Here is a 22973-nt window from a genome sequence, read left to right as displayed (position 1 = left end):
ATATATATATATATATATATATATATATATATATATATATATATATATATATATATATATATATATATATATATAATATCTTAGTGCTTGTGTCTCGAAAGAGATGGGATTCATATGCAATTAATTCAATTGAGACCAATTAGATTTAAAAAAAAATCAATTAAACTAAATTACAAAGTAATATTAAAATATTAAATACTTGACATTTGCAACACCACATTCAAATGTTTTTAATATGAAACAACACACTTCACATAATAAAAAAGACAGATGTCAAATCTGTGGTTCGATCTGCGTTTCAGTCATAAAAACAACTTGTCTCTGCCTTTGAAGCACACTGAGTTCTCAGTATGCCTCTGTCTCTCAATGATGAGCTCTTCAAGCAGGTAAAAGCTTCAGAAAGCCCTCGGTCCATTTCCATTCTAGCTTCCAGCAGTGTGAGTGGTGTGACAGCCTCTTGGGGCAAAAGGATTATTGAGATCAGGCCTCCCCCAGCTCTATGCCTCTGGCCCAGCCAGGCGAGCCAACCCAGTCAACTCCTCGAGCACCCCCCCGGTGCCTCACGGAGCAGCCCACCAGGCGCACAGAGAGCAAAGAGGCACCAGGGACCCCTCTAATTGTCCATGCTTTGGGCAGCTCTCTGGCAAGCCAGCATGAAGAAGGCCCCCAGTCCCAAGGCTGTCCCACTGCTCCCCACTAACCCTTAGCCACAGATTCTGAGGACTCTATAGTCTCTGCTTTGAGGCTTTTCTGTCTTGAAGTAAAGCTGGAAATTTTGAATGTCTTTGAAAGTTGGCTTTTAACATGAGCTGCGCTAGTGTTACTTTTGGGTATGAATATTGTAAAGTATCGTAGTAAAGATAAGTAAAAAGTCCTAATAATTCATTATTATTGCATCATGTCTGAAAAGTCTTGGCTTTTGAGATTAAAATCGCAGTAATATCAACCAACTAAGGAACATGAATAAAATACATGCCTGTTGTTTGCTTAATTTGAAGCTTAATTTGAATATGTTACTTATATGTTAATTATACAATTATACAATTATACAATAATTATATGTTAATTATTGTATGCTTTTCACTGGGACGTAAAGTAGGTATGCAGCTTATACATTGTACATAGCATTTTATGCAGTTTTTTTTTAATCAACAGTAAGCCTGTAGGCTATTATTTCTTCAGTACTGCAATTTACTGTACATTATTTTTCTGTGGAATTAAAATACAGGATGAATTAGAGAATCATTGCAACTGAGTTATTATATTTTAACAATAAACTTTTTTACAGTGTTATTGTTCATAGAAAACAATTTCTGCAGTACAAGGAGTAAAATCCCTGCATTCACAGCAGCTTTTTGCTGTAAAAGCAATGAGCAGTATAGCAATGCAGATAAAGAGGTTTTTCACTGGAAAGCTGTGGTGTTTTCTAGATGTTTGTACTGTAATATTCTTTGTTATACATGTACTAGGTTGTATGACAAAGCTGCAACATAATTCACAGTAATAATTCTGTTTATACTGTAAGCCTGTACGTTGCTTTTGTTCAATTTTACGATAAATCTGTTCAGGAGTGAAACAAACAAACAAAGAAAAAATCTCTTGTATATTTGTGGCCAGTCAGTTACTGTTGTCACAGTGATTTACAGTCTAGCTTATATTATTAAGCTTCACACTTTACAAAATGTATTTACTTAGCCAATTTTATACACTTCTTTGTATTGGTTCTTGGAGGACATGTTTTAAAAAGACGCTTCTGTAAACCCTCTGGTGAGAGCCGAAGGAATTGTTGAGGGCATGGTTGCTGGGAACTGGAGGAGGACTGACAAGGCCACCCATACAAAGGACAGGGCAGCTTCTAGTCAACCAGTGGGGGAGGGCGGAAATACACAGACAAGGAAAACTACAGACGTAAGCACTTATTTAATATCAATGCAAATCATACTATGATCTTTTAATTTTTCCACATTTTATGTTTGTACACATTATTTTCTCTATTAATTAACGTCTATACGTCAGACATGTCAGGTGTCACAGTTGGTGAGTCGCTGATGAAGAGGAATTAAACAAAATCCTCAGTCACCGAGTTGCGGATTCAGGCACACTGCTGTGACAAGCTGTCGGAAATCATTTACAGCTTATGTGCAGCTTTCTAATTGCAGGATCAACCAAACAGAACTCCAAATAATTATGGAGCATAATATCATTGAGCCATTTTGTGTGTTTTAGCAGCTCATTAGAAACATACACATTACACTGCACCCGCAACTACTTAATTAAAGGAATTTTATTACAATTAGGGTTTCCTGTTTCCATTTTGATCCACGGGTTTTACAAAAAGTAAAGTAATTCTTCAACAAAAAAAATAATAATATACCTCTGACGTTTGAAATATTTCAGAAACCGATACAATTTCTCTCTCAAAATACAATCAAATGTGCCTCTGTTGTGCATTTTGAGCAATTATTGAAAACTTATAAGCTCTGTAAATAGGTAGTTGAGCATGCTGGTCACGCCAATAACAGCTAGACAGCATAGCCAGACAATAGCCCCTAACTGGACTGTGACAGGGTAATTACCGTGTGCACATAATAAAATTCTCTTTACATGGGTCACTTGGAAAGTGTAATTTAAAAAGCTATATAGATTATTTTTATTGAAGCAATTAAATCAAAAAGCAAAAAGTAATTAAGTGTGGAGGTAATAATACTGTTGGTCAACAGCATTTGTTTTGAGAGCTATTTGTCAACCTCACCTCTCTAATGCTCCCTTTATGGAGCCAACACCGTTTATTTTACAGCCTCCAGTTTTATTATGTTAAACTGTATTTTCTGCAATTAGGTTTATAATGCCAAAAAAAACTGAGCAGGATTTAATGAAATCATTATCATGAGTGATAATTGGGAGTGAATGCTAGATCAGAATTATCATCCAGCACTATGTGGTAAATTAATGAATCGTTACTATTCATGCAGCTGGTTTATAATTATGTTAAATTGGCTGCCTTATCAGCAGTCAAAGACTTTGGATTATCAGCGTCTTGACTGGGTGGACTGTGCCAAATTCCTTGTGGATATACGTGTGTTCCCTGCACAAAGGAAGGAGGAAAGATAATATTAGCAGGTTAAACTCCACAATTTTCTCTTAAAAAGATGTAAGGAGAGCTTTTGCACAAATGCACTCCTGCTTTATGAGGGGAAATCAGACTGACGTGGGTCTGTGGGGGCATTAACATCCACTTGACTCATGGCACAGGCGATTTTTTTTTTCTACAAGCCAACACATAGGCAGAGCTGACACATCAACACTGTTGATCTCTGCAATTGTGTCAGGTAACTGAATTCAGATGATATGTTAATGGGAAGGGGAAATACGTTGCCCTTGTTAGCATATGGGCCACTTGCATTTCAGAAACTTATTATCATTCGGCCTGCACATTTCAGAGAATAACAGTAATAATCTAATTGTCAGGCAGGAGGAAAAGGCTTAATTTTCATGCCGTGAGGTCAAGATAAATTGGTTAAAAAGAGGGAAGATTGATTTTCTTTTTTGTAAATCAAATTCATTTAAATGAAGCTGCGTATGTGTAGTCCACATGTATTCTCTCTCTCTCTTTTTTTTTGACACAAAGAGAATAATGATTTATAAAAATAGTTAAAATAAGAAGAAAGTAAATCACTTTGAACCCGGCACCTATTTTATAGGTTCTTTCTCAAAACAGCCACTAATCAGTGAATCCTCTCAGCTTTTAGCTGTTCAGGGTAACTAAAAGCTTTATAGGCAGGGACCTAATCAGACACATATAATGCTAGCTTCACCTCCACGCCTCTTGCCCGCCATTAAAGCTTGCATTGACATCTTTGCGATCATTTATGAAAAAAAAAAAAAGCTATAATAACCCCTTCACATATGTCCTTTGATTGCTTTATAACTATCCTTGCACATGGTAATAGAACTTTAACAAAGATAAATGGAAAAGGGAAGAAAGACAAGCTCACTATGGTCAGTCAAAAGTCAAACAGGAGCTTACAAGGCAAGGAACAGCATTGAAAGTGAAAGGTTGTTTTTGAATTCTCTCGTCAAACTTGTTTGATGACGGTAAACATTGAGGAATCCTTCCACTCAGTCTCCTGTCATTGGGAATGCGAACAGCAGAGGGCAGCTTGAAAGCATGAATACAAACCAGAGGGGTGCATCTCTCAAGTCATCAAAGGCATGCACTCGTTTGCATCCGCGGGTTCCCAGCATACATCTTGGCTCCTGTCTGACAGCCGGCTGGAGAGACTGTGATCAGCATTGACCCCATCGCGGTCCCACACTGGGGACACAGTGGCGGAAGAAGGGGAATAAAAGAATTGTAGAGTGACAGGTAATTGACCAACACCGGGGAAGTAGCAGGTAATGTTTTGAAAGCGTTGTGTCAATTCGTGAGTCACATAAAATCTTGAGTTCCCTTCGTCTGCCCCCCCTCGCTCTTTCCTCTCTGCGCCTTGCCGTTTCCAGCAGGTTGCAGAGAGTTACAGCACTCTCTGCCGAAAAGCAAACCTCAAAGAAAACACTACTCTGTGCTGCTTTTATTGTTAAACCTGTGTTCAGCCATTGTCTGCCCTCCCCCCTGAGCTCCATCTCTCCCCAACACCCCCCCTTCTCTTTCTCACTATGGCTCAAGATGAATCTGCCAGCATGTGCCCATGCTCTTCATCACTGTCAGATGCCCCATGGTGGTCCTCCTCCTCTTTCTCAAACTGGGCGCCAACCGCTGGCTAGAATTATTCCTCACCTCCAAAACTCTCCCCACTGTTTCTAAATAAATGTGGCTGTAGTAACCGAGGAGTGTTGCTCATCCATCTTTACCACGCAGTGTGTGGAGTGTGCAGTGTTTACTGAAGTAGACAGAGAGTCCAATAAGCTGCACGACACTGGAAGTGTAGAAACACAAAGTGCAGCAAATATTGGATTTCTGTAATTTGTTTAGTGGTATTTTGTTCCAGTCCAAAATTTAATGAAAACTGTTTCTTTGTTTTATCAACTGCTTTCCTGTTAATATCCTTAAAAAATTTATTTTGCTCAATCATCCAAAGTAGCTGCTTCCACATTTTTCCCCCCAATATTAGAGGAGCTCTTTAGCGACAGCTTGTCCACTTACATTGTTGAAACAGCTGACTTATAATATAATGTACCAGGATGCTGGCTAAATATGTTTTTCCAGCTATATTCTTGTCTCTCACATTTTCTCATGTTTGTATAAACTCCTGTTTATTTTATCAGGCATTCATCTGACAAGTCAACATATGCAAAAAAAATAAAAAATAAATAAATAAAGAAAAAGGATATACAGGTTTAAAAATATTTAACAAATAAATATAAAAATGATATATTTGATGTTTTTTTTTTCCTCTATTTACTGTGGCTGTCCCGCAAAATAGCCATTTGTCTTCTAAAGTCAGCTACTTTGTAAGTGGAATCCAACTTTGTGTATCAATTAAACCTTATGTTGAACTGTTCTGTGAACGCCTCAGAGGTTTATTATATAATATTAGTGAACAAACAGCATCACGGAGTCCAAGGAACACAAAAGATGGATAAGCGGTACAGTTGATAAAACGTTGAAAGCAGGGTTCCAACACATGGCCATCCACATATATTGACAGGCTAGGCAAGGAGACCATTATTTAGACAAGCAGCTGTGAGGCCCATGGGAACGTTGCAGGAGCTGCAGAGATCCACTTATCAAGTGAGACTCTGTCAGCAGAACAATTATTATTCATCTACTTTGTAAATGTGGCCTTCATGGGAAAGTGTAAAGGAAAATGGCATTGTTGAAAGAAAACTGTAAGACTTTTTGTTTTGCAGTTCCATATAAGCCAATATGTAACAGTTCAAGGTTTATCAGTACTCTTCCCTAAGTAGCCATTGTGATATATTGGTAAAAAGTAAAAGTATTCAGTTAAAAGTAAGCCCTTTCAGTAATTTAATTGCAGAAAGGACTCCTATAATATGGAAAATGTGGTTTACAAATTTAACAGTCCTTTCAATATCGCATGGATACTTTTGCAAGACACTGCAAGATTTAACTAGAAGATTCATGTTGCATCTGGCTACAGGCAGGTGTTGGTTAAAGGAAGGCAAAAACATTTTTTTTTTCTGTTGGTGATGTAGAACCAAATACATAAAACATGTTAAGCCATTTTCCTTTAGTGTAATTAAGCTCTTTCAAGGGACTAATGTCCTCACTGCTTTATACAAATTTGATTTCTTTTTTGTGAACGTTGTGTTGTTATTAAATGTTTCTATGCACACATAACTTTCTGAGAAATGATAGAAAATTGAAAGGGAAGTTGTTCTGTGTCCTTTAAAAAAAGAAAGTAATTTTCAAAAAAGAAAAAGAAAAAGAAAAACACCTGAGATTAAACTTTTCTAGCAGTTTAATCAAATGACTCGCTGATCTCTTATGGAGCACATCTTCTAGGATTTTCTCCCTTTCCATGTGAGAATCTCATTCCTGAACACAAACTCACACACTAAGTTCGCCCAAGTTCAAATTTAAATGGTTTCCTAATTAACAAGTAAGCCCAAGCTTTAAAATGTCACATTTATTGTATTTTCCTATCTCTAAAATTCAGTGCAGAAACAGAATGATGTGTGTTTTATAGCAGTTATGATAAGAGGCTTACACAGTCAAAATCTCAATATAGATCATTTGACAAACGACTTTGGTGGCCACTCGTTAAATTGGTTTCACCCGCATATTTGGGCCTTATTTAAAAGATATCTTTGAATAATGGTAAGCAGTTTAGTGCCTCTGAAAAGAGGAGGGTGAAGTAAATGAACTCCATTTCACACTGTTTTGTTTAATCTAAAACATTGTACATTTTTTTTTTTTTTTTTTGCTTTTTTTTTTCTCCTTGCTCAGTTTATGGCTTATATATTCTAGGACAGATTAATACAGCTTAGGCACACCTATCTCAAATTTAAGGCAGTCTAATTCTCCGTGTCGCATATCAAGGACACAAGAACATATTATCTGATCATTCTGTGCATTCATTACATTAATGAATCAAATATGAATAAGTGTTCCTGCTCGGGAAACTTCATTACCATATGCATTAATATTAATGTCATTATGTGGCGAGGTTGAACTGAAATATCCAATGACACGTTTCAATATGCCAGATTTTGCAAAAATAACGAGGAAACAAAGCTGTATTGCTAAAGGTTTCAAATCTGGAAATGACACATGCAACAATAACTGTGAAAACATGACATGTGTCACTAATTATAATTAATTGCCCGCAGTTTGCTGTCTTTCGCTGAGCTGTATGCATGTATGTCCTAATCTTCTGCTGTATTGTGCTAGCTATGTACCTTGTTTCTTTGTAGATTGCTTTCAGCAAATCAGAAATTCTTTCTCCGCAGTAAATTTTTTTTTTCTGTTTTCGTAATATATTTCCAGACTTAACTCTTATTGCCCTATTACTCCATTGTACTCATTTAAATAAAACTGTCCCCTTTTTGTCCATTTGATACTGTAACCACATTGTAATAGAAACTCAAATCATTTAGACATAATGAAGACAATTTGCTGAAGTTCAAACTCATTTCAAAATGGTCAAGAAAGTTACTTTGTGCCTTGGTTGTTTGGGGCTAGTCTGAGTATATCAGATACTGCTGGTTTACTGAGATTTCCACTCAGAATGGTCTGAAAAACAGAAAAAAATCCAGTGAACAGCAATTTTGAGGACAAAAAGTGTCTGGTTGATGTGTGAGCACTGCAAAGGCCTATTGTTTTTTGGTTGTTAGGGCCTTCCATAGCAATGCATAGGAGAGATATTAACTATTACTCTAAATAACTGTCACTTCCTTTCACCGTTAATGCGGCTTGTACCGCTGCATGCTCCCCCACAATCAAAACATGCAGCTGGATCTCGGCACGCGGGCTATTACTTCTGTTGGCATTTCGAGTAACCATGGCGAGTTACTCGATGGCAAGCCAAATTCAAATCAAAACAAACTCTAACTGACACTGTTTTGTGTCAGGCTCAGAACAGAGTTAGAATTTGTCTCCCCCTCTGTGTCTCACTCACACATGACAGTTTTCAGAGGATTAATCACCATAGCAACAGAACACTGAGGAGGGCAGGGATGTAGAGAACTACAGAGATGGCGGAACACTCAGTTCATACAGAGGAGGGCAGAGCTTCCAGTTACAGAGACTACAGAGACACCACCTTGGCGGAACACTTAGTACAGAAAAGTATACATGTCTTACAATATATTTACCACCAATGACAAAAGAAAAAATATATACTTTCACTTTTTGGCAAAAATCACCAACTGCACAATTCTTGTTAAGTAGTAAGTAGTATAAGATAAGTATTTCAAAAGAGCAGGAGAAATCTTGTTTTTTGAACAATAACAATATTTGTTGTTAATATGTTGCTTAGAGATGAACGCGTTTTCTGCAAATATAGTGCCACAAAGAAAATATCTGATTTTTATTTTTGCTAAATTTACAATCTGTAAATTTCTTGTGTCTAAGCATATCAATAGTAATTCAAAATATGATTGGTTTTATAAACAAGAGTGTTCTTGGTGTTCAGAAATTAGCGGTTTTTTTTTGTTTTTTTTTTTTTTTCTGGTAACAAAATGCCACAAAGTATTATTCAGATCCTTTACTTTTGTGTTGAATGTTTTATGATATATGTACCACCAATGCCAAAAAAAAAAAAAAAAAAAACACTTTTTTTGCAAAATTCACTAACTACACAATTCTTAAGTAGCAAGTAGTATAAGATCAGTACTATTTCATAAGAGCAGAAGAACTCAAGTTTTTTGAACAATAACAATATTTGTTGTTAATCTGTTGCTAAGAGATGAACGAGTTTTCTGGTAACTAAGTGCCACAAAGTAAACTTAGTAAATTTTTAGTTTTGCAAAATTTGCCAACTGTAATTTTCTTGTCTAAGCAGATAAGCATTATTTCAAAATAGCTTATGTTTTGTAAACAATAATATTACTTATTAGATTGGTGTCAAGAGATTAACGTTTTTGTTTTTTTTTTAGTAACAAACTGCCACAAAGTATGAACAGGTTTGAATGTTTTATAATGTATTCACCACCAATGACAAAATAATAATAATTAAAAAAAGAAAAAAAAAAAAACATTTTCACTTTTCTGTTTTTGTTTAGCCATGTTTAGCACACTCAATTAAGGAAGTCAATGTAAGACAACATGCTAGTTATACCCCACATGCCACTGGTAGCATTTCGGCTAACATTAGCATTTTGGCTCATTTTAGCTTATACACTAATTTTATCATACTGAATGGACTAAGCCCGTATTGCTCAACATTCTTGTGGCTCTCCACATGCTACTGAGTACATTGCTGGTTACTTTAACATTGATGCTGGTTTTTAGCATCAGAAGGCTGGGTTCCAACTGATGTGCACACGTTGCCAGGCCTCATTTAAATTTCTTCAGAAATTTTCTAGTGTCTCATTATACTTCCGTCAGTTCCCCTTGCACAGTCCTGGCAGGGTTGCACTGACCCTGTTGTTAGCTTCAACCCATTAGGTGCAAGAACTAATGGGTTGACTGCTTGGCTGGATACTCTCACCCACTCTTATCCAGTCAAACAGTCAACACAGAAGTTTCTCCCATGCTCTGCAACAAATTTGGCCATTTTTGCTTGAAATGAAGCCTACTGTAAATTCAAATGGCAAGACTCTCTTCATCTCACCTGCTCAGCCAATCGCTTCATCATGCCTCTCTTTCCCAGCCTATCAGTGCTGGTGTTCTCCTCATCTCGTCCAATCATCATAAGGCCAGATCTCATATCTATTCCACCTCCACCCCTTCTCTGTCATTGACTCTTCACTTCCTCAATATCCCTTCAGTTCTTCACTATCCTTCCACCACCAATGTCCAGGTCCATGGAAGAAGACGTTTCTTCAGGCGTTTTCTCCTAGGGCCAGACCGCCAAAGATAAAAAATAATAATAATAATAATAATAATAAAATAAAATAATTCATGTAAGTCCTGCAAAGAAAGTCAGTGGCACAAAACATACAGTCAATAGTCATCATAAACTCCCTAAGAAAACGTCATGGTCAAATGGTGACATCACTAAAGCCCCAACCCCTGAGAAAAGGAAGTGTCATGTTGTACTTTGAAAGGTCCATAATAGACCCTGTTGACCTAATCAATATGAAACTGTGCCCTGTGACAAAAGATAGGTTGATGTAACTGTCTTCTGAAATGTCTGTCAAAGGGGTGTGGCCATGGTCGCATGGTGAATCTGGCGTCACGCTGTAGCCTTTTATTTCCATATTTATTTTCTGATCTGCACAAAAATCAATATAATCAATCTTAGCCTATCCCCCAAAAGATATTGGGTAAAATATACGGTAGTTGTAGTCATTAAAACTGTCAGCTCTATGCTTTAGCTAATGTTTCTCTCCTTAAAGCACAGAACTAAACAGACTTTATTGTAAACTGGCTTCTTAGATATTTCATTGCCATTAGCCAGACACAAAATTAGTTTATTTCTTATTTATGAAAATGTAAAAAATACTGCCACCATCTAAAAAAAAGATATTTATTCTTCAGTTTACTACAACTTTATTATTTCAGTGGGTGATGAATTTAAATAAATGCAAAAACAAGAAAAAAAAAATAATAAAAGAATTAAGCAGCCAATGTACAAAGAAAAATGTTAAAAGATATTCAAGAAGCATGAAGTTCATTTAAAAGAAGCTTAAATGCTTAAATGAAAAGCTTGTTTGGTCTAATTTATTGAATATCTTTACATGACATTGTCTTATGAAAAACAAAACATGGATTATATTTCATTAGCATTGTGCCGTAGGATGCTATAATATTCTCACACTATATATTTTTAGCTTTTTCTTTAACAAAACAAAAAGCAGACAGCAACAGATCAGATGGAAAATGAAATATTTTGGCACACATTGGAAGAAAAATGTGCCTTCAGTGTTCTGAAAGCTGTTGCATGGTCACTTTTTTTTGGTTCCAAATGCACGAACAAGCTGGTTGTATTTTACCCCCGCTGAAACGTTGGCTGTCAGCAGAGCTCCCATCAAGAGCAGCGGTACCATCTAGTGCCTAGAGCGTCTGGCTCTGTCCGCTCTCTTTTTTCCAAGCAGACCGCGTCTCTGGCAGCTGCGTGCATGCACACTGGCCGAGGTCAAAGCTGTCACTTCAGAGGGCACTGTCAAATCTCAGCCAACGCTGGATGATGTGGGAGTGCTCCCTACAATCACCCAGATGTTTCCAATCAGCTGGACTTCTCCTATCCTCAACACCCACTTTCTGCCGCTGAGAGTGGACTGTCACTCTATTCCACCGGCTATGTTGGTGAAGAAAAAAAAAAAAAAAAGATTAATTGAACAGAATTTTTTAGCTTGAACAACCAAACATGAAGTACAGAATTTGGGATGTTTTCACTAAAGTACATTTATTAAATGAATGAAATCTGTAGGGCAAGAAAGCTATGATAAACTATTACTATAAATGAACAAGGCGGTCAAAATCTATTTAAACTACACATCATTTCCTTCTATATTCAATAAAAATGTAAAGAAGCAATGGGATTTCTGGATATTATTCAGGTTAAAATGTATACGACATCAAACAAAATGATCATACTTCAATTAAGGACTTTAAGAAAAACACTGCAAACTAAGATTTAATGTAATCAGTGATTTACCACATTTTGTTTAGTTTCTAATGATGCAATTAAATACACAAACATAAAACATAAAAACAAAAACAAAAAACAACAAAACAAAACAAAGACCAATGCTAAATCTACTCCACAAACTACTTTTACAGCAATCGGGGAAGAAAAGTAGCATGCAAAATATTGTCTTAGCTAATTCAAAATGAATCTTTTATTTCAAGGTTACTGGCATTTAGAAAGGGCCGGCTCTCCATCAAATCACCATCAAATTCTGACTCTAATAAACATTCATTTGAGGACCAAATAATTGAGTGAGGAGAATTAATAGTATAAAACATTATTTCTGACTCATCGTCTCACACCATAACCAAGAGAGAGAGGTAAATTGTAGGAGTGCCTTACTTTAAGCAGTTGATTTTCTCAAAGCTGTCCCATGCTTCTTCTCTAAGTTACCTACATCTCTAGCTGAGCTCTAAGGAAGTCTGATTTTGTGCTCCAACAGCAAATTTATTTGCCCTCAAGTGATCATGAAATGACAAGTTGTACTTTTTTTTTTTTTTGTTTGTTTTTTTCAGGTGCTGGCCTTTTTTGAGATGTCTGGATTCTGATGTGCTGTAAATCCAAACAAAAGAAAGTCACTAAACATGTCCAAGGTTTGGAGGAAAAATAAACAAAATTAGATTTATATTGCGATTATGGAAAACGTGTCACAACCTGACTCATTGGCTGTGACAAAAAGATAAACAAAAAAAAATCATTGAGGTATAACTTCAAATAAAACATAACAACACATGAATTAACAGGTTGCAGCTTATTGAAAAAGATACCTTAACAACTGCTTGATTTAAAATTTTATTGTGAAATTTATTCAGTGCTGAGTAAAATGTCAATACAATTTTACAGTCTCAGGAAAAAGCACTTGGGAGAAACAGTCCACTGAATACGTTGATAAACATTTACCAGAATATTACGTATGAAATTGGTTTCTGATATATGTAATATATTTGAGCAGGGTAAAATTATAAAGCAGCCATAAATTGTGCCGAGTGCATAGTACATTAAAGCACCTTGTAGAAGAAAGGCCTGAAACACATTGCAGAGTGTAAGTAAGTGAGTTTATTTTACTCTCCAAATATGTACGACACAAAAATCAAAATTGTTTTTTTTCAGTGCATCTGGGCATTAATCTTAAATTATAACAAATACACCTCAAGAAGGCCTTATTGAATTTGACAAGCACATGGCTGCAGCTGTGTAGAAATCTAATGTGTTAAATGTGATGGATAAATTTACCAACTGTAGATTGTTTTACCTGAAGGAGCAAGAATGAATCATCCTTGACTTCACACCACCACAACAGTGAAGTGAGGCGTGTCTCAACCATTCAGTGCAAATTATCCCAATTCGAGTGATATATTCAGCGGAAGACCGTTTCTAAATGGTCAGCCGAGCTAGACACAGATATTAAAATAAATTATGTCTAATCTGAATTTTAGTCACGCTATATTAACTAATAGAAGTTAATATCGGCATGATCTTTTTTTCAAAAGACAAAAAAAAAAAAAAAGCGTTTGCATGTAAAATTAACAGTGGATGGGCTGACCTGTAAGCCATGCAATCAGATCACCATAATGATAGAGTAATAGCATATTTACATTGAAATCTTGTCTGCTAAGAACAGACTTGAATTGAGAGGCTGCGTCAAGGATTATTTAGTCTGGCCTGCTGGCCTCTTGCTGAATGTTTCTTTCTCAACTTCAATACGAGTCAAAAAGTTGCAATTTCATGACTATTTATGCAGCTTGTCTCTTTGCTTCCCGACTCACCACCCTGATGTTCACTTTACTTCCAACCTTTTATCCTTCATCTCCTCTCTCTTTTCCCTCCTTCATCTTTAAAGGCAATTATCATTTTACTTCAAAAGTGTCAAAATCCTGCACTTCAGCTATATCTTGAGGAGTTTCGTGGGGATGAAGGAAATTCTTCACCGACAGAGATGAGCAGTGCTCTCCCACCATTCCCAAACCTTCTGATATTGCTGTCTTTGAAACAAGAGAATTTATTTGCATTTTAAATATTCCCAATTCATTTCACCCCACTTTGATATCCTTCAAGACACTGCGGTGCTATTTCAAGATAAAGGATGTAAGCACAGAAGTGATAGGATCAGAGTGGTGAAGAGGTTTTAGGTTTAAGTGGCATGAAGGCAGTAATGGAAAAAAAAAAAAAAACGGTCTTGTAATACTAAATACTTTTCAGCTTAGAGTTTGACTCCTTGACTTGTTTAACACAAACTGCACTGATTGTAATTTTACTGTAGTACTACAGTTAATTAAGCTGATATAAATGTGAAAACAAAACAAAAAAAAAGGGGATTGGATGCACAGGGAAACGTTGGACCTGGGAGCCATTCATGTAAGAACTACCACTGCTAAACCCTATGGAAAGGGCTTGACCAGCTATGTCGCTAAGCGTCACGATCTAAGATTAACAGTTTTTTTTCAACTATTCATATAAATAGTTTCACCTTCTGGGAAAACATTTTACATTTTATAGTCAGTAAAGACAGAGAGTGAGCCCTTCTTGTACAATAATGAACATAGTTTGTTTACAGGAGACCTCAGACCTCTGCAGTAAATGTGGGATCATCTTTTGGAATCAGGAACTTTTAACACATCAACAGCAAAAGTTTGGGGTAAATTTGGGAGGGATTTTTTTTTTTTTTTTTTTTTTTTTTTTTTTTGCAATTTCTGCAATGCATGATACTTTCCGTTAAACTTTGCAATCCAAGGAAGACACAGCAACAACAACAACAGCAACAACAATATACAGTTAATCCACTAAAAAAATAAAAGCTAAAATATTTATTAAGTAATATTACCTGACAAAGCTTAGCCTCACAAAGTTTTATGGTCTGCAAGATGATCTGAATGCTCACTTTGGTGGAGTTATTTGTTATAGCCGTCGGATGAATTGTGTTGGATTCTCATCCATCAACGTTGGGTGTTCCTTTTCTTGAAGCCGAAGTTGCAGTTGTTTCAGTATCCTGGGCTCCCGAACAGAGGAGCTACAGTATTTTGGTGAGTGAGGAGAAATCAGTCGCTTTCACCTATTTCAGTTCACATATCAGACCCCAGGGAAAGTGACGGTGCTCACTCCATTCTTGCATTTACATCTTGGTTTTGAAAAGGAGTGTCTGCCATATGTGTATGATGATACGTCTGGGAGATTATTACCCACATATAGTAGTGCACTTAGTGCTTTAGAGAAGCGCAGCTCCTAAGGATCTTTTTGTGTCAGAGAAGTGTATAGTAAAATAAGTGTACTGTAGCATAAAAGACAGCCAGATTGTGATTTTTTTATGTTCTAGCACTTTTTAGAATTAGACTGTTAGCTTTTCTGGTGCTAAAACACAATATTTCTCTTTTCATTTAGATTTGGGAAATCTGACCAAAGTTGCTCTGACTTGAGTGTAAATTCTGTTTATTACACTTTTGAAAGAAAACAAAAATGCTTTTCAAGAAACTGGTCTTCTATAGAAATAGTTCTTTCTCCACTATCTTTACTGTACACATGACACAATAATCTTCAAATTTCGCCTGTTATTGGAGATCCACTGAAATAGGCATTGGACAAAATGTTGTGGTCAGTTTAGTTGGCCGCCTTTTTTAAAAAATCCTCACCACATGGGTTCCACAACATTGTTGACTGTGAATTTTGCATCCAGACATCCTGCAGGTTAAGAGAGGTGACATGTATTTAAAAATGCAAAATGACATCTAATGTTTAGTCTGGCTCCTTGTTTTCCAAACCCAGGGGTGGATCTGACCATCTGCTCCCCTGGTCAGATGGAACTACGCTTTTGGCAGCGCTTAGAGCTATTTCATTGGCCTGCATCTCAAAGGACTCCCAGTATTATCAGATTTCTCTTCCCTTGAAAAACGGAGACAGTGACACAGTAAGAATAACAATATGCTTAGCAAAGGAAGGGGGTGGAGGATAAAATGAGTAGAATGGAGGCGGTGGGACAACAATAACAACAAGTTGTCTTGCTAGCAGCCAGAGACTGTCACATTACAGATGGAATCATTTCACAAACATGGAGAATTAATACCCTAATGAAGCTTCGAGTGGCCATTAGGTGGGTGTAATGTGACTCCAGGGGGCTTGGATAGATGTCCAGCAGCTTTAGGCCCTTATTTGCGCACAGTCACCTCAGCGGTAGCTTTTATTAGGGTAGCATTAGAGGAAAAGGGAGAATGCCACAGAAAGATAGCGTTTTATTACTCTAGTTCCCAGGGAGCCATGCTCTACCTGTCACAGGCACACAATGCATGCTGTTTTAGTTCATTTTACAGCTAAATATCTCTGATACAAATGTTTCTGTCTGTAGAACAACATTTGGGCTATTATCACCAAAGTGTTCCAGCGCTGCCTGGGGATGAGTTATTTGGTGTAATGCTTCAAACAGTGTGAAAGGATTTCTGTGGAGACAGCTGTGAATATAAATTTCATTCATATTTTTCATTCACATTAATATACTCAATTCTTCCCTTCTCTCTCCCCCACACCTCTATTTCACTCCCCTGTTCTTTTGACAGCCCAATTGCACGCCTCTGCTTTTTTTTTCCTTTCTTTCTTTATCTCCTTACATTTTCAAGGAATGAATTGCTCTCCACTGTCACTAGGCTCTAGCCAAGAATTCATTTTTAGTGGGTCAAATGTTTCAGAATGTCATTTTTGACAGGAACCAAATACAGCCACTATGAACACAAGAACAGACACGGTTTGCTATTGTTTAATCGCTCCTTGCCTGTATCTAAACCCTCGTATTGTTTTTACACATTGTGCCACAAGACAAACAAGAACGTTGATAGATTTTATAAAGAGAGATAAACATAAAGCAACATAACAGTAAAATTTAGGAAAATGGATGAAGCAGTTTACAAAAACAATCCTAAAAGTGTGGCATACCCACATATTCAGATCCCTTTTGTCAACTAGACAAATGGAGCAAAATACAGGAAATGCCAGGAAGAAAACCTATTGGAGCCTGCAAAATCTTGAGATGGGTGGAACTTCCTACAAACAGGAACAAAAATCATTTTGGTGTTTAGTTCTCTCACTCAAAATCCAAATCAGAATCTCTGGCAAGACTTGGACATTTTACTGATCTGATTGATCCTACTTTATAGATCTTGAGCTAAAATGTGCTAAGGAGAACATTTATGGTTGACATGTATAATATTGGTAGGTATGTAGTCCAGATGGCTTGCAGTTTTACTGGTAGCAAAATAATAAAAAAAAACAACATTTTTTTTTTTTTCCCCAAATTGTGCTGGATCGAGCTGTATCCATTTCCCACCAATTCATACCAACTTACTTGCTTCTGCTGAAGAAAAGCATTTACACAGCATGATACTGCCACCACCACGTTTCACCATGTGGATGGGGGGGGGTTTCATGGTGACCCGGAGTTCTGTTCTGTAAACATGCCTGCAACACTATGACAGACATACCCCAAAAGTCTACCAGATGTACAGTACTTGCACTAAAAGGTGTTTCTACAAAGAAGAGTGCATATGAAATATCATACAGCATGTTCAAGTTCACGGTTGTAGTGTAATAAAACGTGGAAAAGCTCACCGGGTTTGAATACTTTTGCACGACACTGCTGACATTATGCAAAGCAACCAAGCTATACGGAATACTGGCACAAATTGTTAGCTTAGGAATCAATATTGAATTAAAACACTCCCCACTCATGAATACAAAAAAAAAGTAAAGCACTAAAATGAGTAATGGTAAGGGGCTAGTGGAGCTGCAGGACTCTACAGTCAGCTAATGAAGGTTATGTTGCATGGCAGAATTCAGTAATTGCAACGCACAAGTGAGGTATTAGACAGGATGTAGCTAATGGAAAACAATCACATTTAACATGGCTCCTTGGTTCTAGCTGTTCAATAAGTGAGCAGCAGGCTGGCTCTCAGAAAACAGGAGGCGGCGGCGGGGTGAGGCGGGTTCACACAGCACAGGGTTTTAATGTGATCGGACTATAACAGACAATCTATTTACAGTGTGCTCTGGGGAGCTAATAAACAAATGTTGAGTAATTTCAGCCAGCAGTAATTACCCTTGCAGCTGACAAGGAGAGTGTGATACTCTCTCCTTCACCTCCGGCTCAGTCCAGGAGGCTCTTTGGAGCTTGGTCCTCTTCTGCTCATAGATGTGGCTCCGGGCCAGCAGTCAAAAATACAGGATCATTTACAGTACGCTGCTTCTCTCTGGGCACCGGGGGTGTCAGGTTCTACAAACTATTATGCTATTTTCTTCTTTGTTAAAGCAAGGCTGATGAGAATATGATTAAAACCTGATAATAAATGTAGAGCTGCACAATTTCTACATGGATGTGTTGCGGTTGTTTCCATATAATCCAATTATATTTAAACCCCTGTTACCGGTTTGAGAGCTAATTAACATTTTCACATTTGGTTTCAGTAGCGCTCCTCACTTCCTATAACCACACGCCTATGCACACTATTACCCCATTTAGAAAGCGTCAGACGAGGAGAACAAATATTAAGTTTAGGAAGGAAATGAATTAGTTTGCAGGTTAGATGGGTGCCAAGGCCAAAGTCATCTTCTTCCAGGGAGCTCAGACTTAATCCCTCGGTTACTGTGAAATAGATTTTTATGCAAATGTGTGTATTGATTGCTGCATCCTTCTTTGATGGGGAAAAAGTGTGTGTAATTAGATAGAGATAATCATTATGGAATAATCTATAATGGATCTTGTTTACATCAGCATAGAAAAGATTATCTACTGGACACAACTTCTTTATGGGATAGATCACTGCAGGTCATTTTACCCTTTTTTTTGGGACTTTTTTTTCTGCTGTCGTATTTCACAGTTTTGTTTTCTCTCTATGAAGAATATGCGACAAACAAAAACAAAATAATAATAAAAAATAGGATATAACCCTTTGCATATCTCTGTGCATTAGCTCAAACTGTCTGGTCTTCCTGAACAGTATGGCACAAACAATGCCACATATCAGATCCCTGCATTCTGTCCAGAATAACAAAAAGGAGTGGAGCGGTGACATGCACGGTCCAGTTTGAGGGGCTGACAGACGGATAGTGAGCCAGCCGGTCCCTTATCCTCAGACAGGCAGATGTCCCCTCTCCCTGCGTGGCCGGCTGCTGACCAGGGGAGAGCCAGGCGGCTGCTGAAATGAAGAAACTTGAGAGCTCCTCAGGGGGTGAGCTGGTCATTTGATGTCCAGCACAAGGGCAGGGTGTGATGCTGAATGAGCTGAGGGAGAGAGGCAGCCTCTGCAGTCTGTTACAAAGGCCTGCTCAGATGGGTGGGGAAGGAGGGAAAATACTGAGCACACACAGAGTGTTACTATATTCCAAGCATTTTGAACCTGATCACCAAGTAGGATATCTGAGGATCAGATCAACTTACAAAAATGCTGATTTTAGGAGTTGCAGCAACAAAAGCACTTTTTAGTATTTTCATGAACAGTAGGATTTTCTCAAAAATGTTGTATGACACTGATTCACCTGCAGGACAAGCCTGCTGCACATTTACTGATGAGTAGTATTCTTGTGGACCTGTTGAAAGCTTTGGTTACAGTTGGCCATCATATGTTTGAAACATCAACAATATTAATGAAAACACAGTTACTGTGTCCAGCACAGTAAATCTGTCCTAACAAGGTTTATTTACATTTATAAGTTCCTCAGGAATTAAGACATTTCCTTTTATTTACATGAATTATTTGTGAAACGTCTGACATATTTTTTACATCGGCGAGTTTTGCAGGCAACAGTCTTAGTTTGTGTTATTGAAACTTTATTTTGCTAATCAAGATTGTGAAATTAGAACTGTGTTCAGAGTGGGCCAGAGGTACAAGCCCACTCCAGGAATACTGTGGATCTCTCACACAGAATGCAGATTACAAAGTTTCACATGTTTTGCTATGCTTAAAATGTAAACAAATTATTTTTTTTTAATTGAAAGTGTATTCAGCATTTAGAAAAAATAAAAATAAAACTAATGCTTTTAAAACTGCTAACTGTCTTAATTCAATATTACCAATTTAATAATTTCTGTTTGTTGTATCTGTGCTGGAGTCATACTTATTGGACATTGTAATTGTAAACTTATCAAAAATCAAAACACAACTGGTTCAGGCGTTCTTAATTTAATGAGTCTGTATTGAAAGGCTGTTCTCTTTCAATACAGCCTGAGTTAGAATGTCTGAGAAACAACCTCCCTCCTCATTATATGCACTGCTTTGTACTTATTACATATAGTGAACTAAAGTAGAGGTCCTAAATCAAATTCCACCTCATGCAATTGTAGGCTTGCTCTGAGTAAGTCACATGATTTAGAATTCAAAAATTTAACTTTATTACACTTTAATCAAATCACAAAATTATCAATGAAGAAAAGTATGTCCTCAAGAGTTATCTAAAGGGAAATTTCAGTCTTAATTTTAATGCCTTCTACAAGATTTGGGGAATTGCTGTTGGCCTCAATAACTGCAAATTGCTTGGGACTCTGAGGTAATTATTTTGTCACTAAATATTATATTATGCCTTTGCCTTTTTTTATTGGTTACTGATCACTGTATTGTCAAACAAAGTCATTTTGCTTGGGTTTGCAACCACAACATAGGCTGTGATTAAAATATTTACTCAGCAAGCTGGTATTTACAAACATTTCTTTAATTTGTAATTTTTAAATAAAAAAAGATGCAGTGGATTTTAATAATAAAAATAAAGAAAAAGATAAAATATTCCTAAATATTGTAGGGCATTATTTGTAAAAATAATATATCATTTTTGGTGGAATTTATTCTTCAGATCTTGCACTATCAAAACTAAATTTCGTAGCATATAAATGTGTTATTTACTGAAGAGATTTCCCATCAGGATAGCAACATTGTCTTTATAAAATCGATAAAATAATTTTATAGATGGGGGGTTTATTTGCATTTATTTTCCCTCACGGCAATTCCTTTGATTGTGTTGTCCACAATAAGTTACATTTAAATTCCCATTTAAGTTGATCTTTTTTTGACAATTGTTGCTTCTGTTGAGATTTAGATGTTTTTTAAGTTTTGTATGTATTGACACCTAGACTCCACATGTTTCTATTTTACTGTTTTGTATATTTTAAGAACTGAACTAAATTAAACTAAACTAAACTAAACTAAACTAAACTAAACTAAACTAGATTGTTCATTGCACAAAAAGAGAGTGATACTGACACAACCTACAACTGAAGTCCCATTGAAATACATGAAGTACAGTCACAGTGGCACTGTGGCGCTTTTCTCACCTGGCCTAGGTTCATTTTTTTCAGGCAGCAAAGAACCCCTTTGAAGGCTACAGAGACAAGATGAGAGGAATCCCTACCTGCAGAGGGATCAACTATGCTGAAGTGCCAGCACCACAGACCTGTAATTAATCGCCAGCTATGGCAGCCTCAGTCTTACAGCTCTGCTCAACTTTTCCCTCACGACAAAACCTGCGGTCAAGAGATGTTAGGCAACATTAACTGCCTATACCATGTCCATTTTTCCTAGGGGAGGGGTGCATGTGTGTGTGTGTGTGTGTGTGGGTGTGGTGGTGGGTCTGTGGGTAGCACTGCTGTGGGAGCTCAGTGAGGAGAGCGACGGTGCATAAGCCATGGCTATGTACCTTTCATCTTGGAGGAGATTTGGAGAGGTTTCAGACCACAGAGACTTCTTAATTCTCACTAATTCATTTGCGTTCCAGATTCACTGGGCTGGGGATAACCTGAGAATGATAATGAACTCGCAAGGGGAGTGCATGGTCCCTTGTCTTTGAATGTGCCCAGAATAGATTCAGATAATCTTTCCCCGTGAATCTTTCTGGAGGAGAAGGATCCTATTAGGAGTGATTGCTTGCCATGAGTTGTTCTCAGAGTTGGGATATTTAGCTTGCAGACAAATAAATATGAGAAGACCTATCTTTGCTTTTAGATCCAAATTATACTTTGAAATACATGTTTATTTGCAAGATGCATGGTCTGCAATCAATAATTTCTACCCACTTGCTTACATACAATCTGATTTTTCACCTATAGAATTCAAGTTTCATCTAAGCAACCATTACCATTACAAATGAGACAGCAGGCTATTTACATTTATGGATTGAAATGCCTCATATTCAATACAATACACATTAGGGACATGTGTTTAAGTCTTTACTGTTCTAAAGTTTTTGTACTGACAAACAAAATGTTAAAAGTTAACATCTGGTGTGATAGTTTGCATTAATTTTATTTGCCTATATTAATATTATTGACTAGAAATTCTGCTAAAAAAAAAAAAAAAAACATATAAAATGTCTTAAGAAATACTTACCAAACATTTTTCCCTGATCGATGAACAAGTTGGCATCTGTGACTGGCCACAAGAAAGCAATTCCCCCTAGGGGCATTTCGAGTTAGACATATTCTGAAAGTGGGGATTCTGAGCTTTCTCATGATGCCAAAAGCATAGAAACAAAGAAAAATAAAAGATGATAAAGTCATTTCAATGTCGGCATTCTGGTAACAAGATTTATGAGTAAACCGGCCTTAAAGTTTCAAACGAATTACACCCAAGCCTGATGATCTATCTGGGTTTGTTAAACAGGGCTGTTCATTTACATCACTTTACAATAACAAAACCTTCCACCGTTGACTGTCAACAGGAGTGATTGGGAAGGCTTTTGTCTGGCTTATCTAATTAGAAATTTTAGAAGTTTTCATCTTTTTACGTCTGTGAACCCTAAACCTCAATGGAATTAAACCATGCCTAAACGCAACCTGTTTTCTTTCAGCCCCAAGATAGCCTGGCATAAATAATTATTTTGTTTTAGGTGTGAGTGGTACTTTATGGAGATAGTCAGTGCTGTACGCACCGCTGCTCATGCAAGACCCGTCTGGTCACTGTCATATTGCATTCAGCACAGCGGCAGCACCACAATGCAGGGCCAGGCAGGCCTAGGTTTCGAGGAGAAGTCATGCAGGACATAGCTGAGCAGACTAAAAACAGTGCGATGGACATTAAGACCTATTGAGTCCATCATATTACGCTGCAAGTCTTAAATGCATTTCTCAAAAAAAGTATGTGTAGCCTTAGGTACTGTCATATTCTAGAAACAAGCAGCATTCATTAAAATATGTTTACACTTTGTTCCTTCTACAAGCGATGAAAACATATTTTTGAGATGAAACTCATCCTTTCA

The 22973-nt window shown here is 37.1% G+C and overlaps 1 long non-coding RNA gene across 1 annotated transcript; it reads left to right on the top strand.

Moving 5' to 3' along the window:
* Positions 1-7099: 7099 nt before the first annotated feature.
* LOC106958451 (uncharacterized) lies at positions 7100-9364 on the top strand. The gene is made up of 3 exons (XR_001427156.1): positions 7100-7114; positions 9022-9025; positions 9215-9364. It is a non-coding gene; the product is annotated as an uncharacterized LOC106958451 (long non-coding RNA).
* The last annotated feature ends 13609 nt before the right edge of the window (positions 9365-22973 follow it).

Source organism: Poecilia latipinna, unplaced genomic scaffold (assembly GCF_001443285.1).
Source record: "Poecilia latipinna isolate Pla-1442-1.1 unplaced genomic scaffold, P_latipinna-1.0 Scaffold988, whole genome shotgun sequence".
NCBI lineage: Eukaryota > Metazoa > Chordata > Actinopteri > Cyprinodontiformes > Poeciliidae > Poecilia > Poecilia latipinna.
This window is presented reverse-complemented; position numbering and strand designations above follow the sequence as displayed.